The sequence below is a fragment of the Alosa alosa genome, chromosome 11 (genome assembly GCF_017589495.1).
Source record: "Alosa alosa isolate M-15738 ecotype Scorff River chromosome 11, AALO_Geno_1.1, whole genome shotgun sequence".
Classification (NCBI taxonomy): Eukaryota; Metazoa; Chordata; class Actinopteri; order Clupeiformes; family Clupeidae; genus Alosa; species Alosa alosa.
The window spans coordinates 22661040-22663539 of NC_063199.1; the positions used below are offsets into that span (position 1 = coordinate 22661040).

Below are 2500 nucleotides of genomic sequence, written 5' to 3' on the forward strand. Positions count from 1 at the left end.
TCCTCGGTGTTTCTCTCCTCCTCTCCTCCTCTCCTTTTCTCTCCTCCTCTCTTTGCTCCTCCTCTCCTCCTTCTCTTTTCTCTCCTCCATCCTTTCCTCTGCCTCCTCCTCCTCCTTTCTTCCCTCCTCTCCTCTCCTCCTCTCCTCCTTCTCCTCCTCTCCTCTCCCTCTCCTCTCTTTTTCCTCTGCCTCCTCTTCCCTCTCCTCCATGCCTCCTCCTCTTCTTTTCCTCCTCCTCTCTTCCTCTCCTTTTCTCTCCTCTCCTCTCTCCTCCTCTCCTTTCCCTGCCTCCTTTCCTCCTTCCTTTCCCTCCTCTTCTCCTCCTCTCTGCCTCCTCTTTCGCTCCCTCCTCTCCTCCTCTCCTTTCTCTGCCTCCTCTCCCTCTGCCTCCCTCTCCTCCTCCTCTCATCTCTCCTCATCTACACTCTGCACCTCCTCTCCTCTCATCTCTCCTCATCTCTCTGCACCTCCTCTCCTCTCATCTCTCCTCATCTCTCTGCACCTCCTCTCCTCCTCATCTCTCCTCATCTCCACTCTGCCTCCTCTCCTCTCATCTCTCCTCATCTACACTCTGCACCTCCTCTCCTCTCATCTCTCCTCATCTATACTCTGCACCTCCTCTGCTCTCCTCTCATCTCCTCCTCCTCTGCCTCCTCCTGTCATCTCTCCTCATCCTCCTGCCTCCCTCCTCCTCATCTCTCCTCATCTACTCTCTGCCTCCTCTCCTCTCATCTCTCCTCATCTACACTCTGCACCTCCTCTGCTCTCCTCTCATCTCCTCATCTCCACTCTGCACCTCCTCTGCTCTCCTGTCATCTCTCCTCATCTACACTCTGCACCTCCTCTCCTCTCATCTCTCTTCCCCTCTCCTCTCATTCTTTCCCCTCTCCTCTTCTGTTCTCTCCTCTCCCCTCCCTTCTCTTCTCTCCTCTCTTTTTCTCTCCTTTCTTCTTTCCTCCTCCTCTCACCTCCTCTCCTCTTCTCCATCAGCTGTCCTCTACCTCTCTCGTCCTGTACCCTATTTACGCCTCCTCTATTTTATTTTTTCATCTGGTTCCTTTTAATCTCTCCTCTCACCTTTCATGTCTGTCCTTGCTACTATTTTTTTGTCATTCCAACTGTCCCAGCCTTTCTCTTTGTGTGTGTGTCTGTGTGTGTGTATATATGTATGTGTGTGTGTGTGTGTGACCAAGAGAGAGAGAGAGAGAGAGAGATACCTCTGAAAGAGAGTAAATGAAACCTGAGGAATTTCAGAAGCATGAAGGTGTGTGTGTGTGTGTGTGTGTGTGTGTGTGTGTGTATGTGTGTGTGTGCATGTGTATGTGTGTAACTGGACGGGTTCCAGGGATCCTCTAATCTGGCTGTCTGAGCAATGCCTCTCCTGCCCCATCTACACTCACCTGTTGCAGAACTGATCCACTGTTCCACAGTTCCATGATCACATGGATGATGACCTAGGTGTCTGGATGCATCTCTGGTTCATATAGATGACTACATGCATGTGTGTATGGATCTGGGTGTGTGTATTTACATTGTAAGGTCCATTTCTATCATAAATGGATGAGAACATAATGAATATTTCATATACTCTCTAGAAACACAACAGAAAGGAGAGGGAGAGAGAGAAAGAGAAAAAAAGAGAGAAAGACAGAGAGAGAGAAAGAGAGTTGGACCTGAGGGACGGCACTTTGAGAGATGAAAGATGTGTATAATGAATGAGGGAGTGAGTGAGAGAGAGAGAGATGATAAGAGATGAATTGACAGGTGTGTGTGTGTGTCTGAGAGAGAGAGGGAGTGAGGGAGTGAGGGAGAAAGAGAGATGATTAGAGATAAATTGACAGGTGTGTGTGTGTGTGTGTGTGTGTGTGTGTGTCTGACAGAATAGACAGAAGCATGTAGGCAAGTGCCATGATTCCCTTTGTAGTGCTAGCAGTCCAGTGACAGATTCCCCATATGTACCCAAAAGTGCCACAGTGCATTTGATGTGCAGTTGTGTTAAAGTGTTGGATGGGGCACCCAGAGCTGCTCAGCAACGCCAGAGCCTGCTTGCTATTGTGCATATTTATTATGGACATTTATTATGTGTATGATGGTGTATGCGAGAGAGTGTGTGTGTGTGTGTGTGTGACCTTGATGCCAGCGCCGTTTTGTGTTAGCTGAGCTCCAAGCACAGTGTGTGGAACACTCAGTGACTGTGTAGAATGTTTGTTCTCTCTCTCTCTTTCTCTCTCTCTCTCTCTGCATGTGACAGAGAAACAAGTGAGGTTGAGAGATGGATAGATAGAGGCAGAGATGGATAGAGAGGAAGAGAGATAAACAGAGAGAGGGAATCAAGCAGAGATGACGTTCAGTATGAACACATCTGGAACGGCCTGTCAATCACCCCCCTCTCCACACCTCCTGTCTCACTGGAGCCTCACTTTCCTCATTCCACTCACTTCACTCTCTCCCCTCCTCTCTTCCATTCTGTCTCTCTCTTTATCACTCATTCACTCACTTC

The 2500-nt window shown here is 48.9% G+C and overlaps 1 protein-coding gene across 2 annotated transcripts in view; it reads left to right on the forward strand.

Annotated features, from left to right (window-relative positions):
• syt7a (synaptotagmin VIIa) overlaps nt 1-2500 on the forward strand; it is an 87418-nt gene that overhangs the window by 78938 nt on the left and 5980 nt on the right. The gene's annotated exons all lie outside the window — the stretch shown is intronic.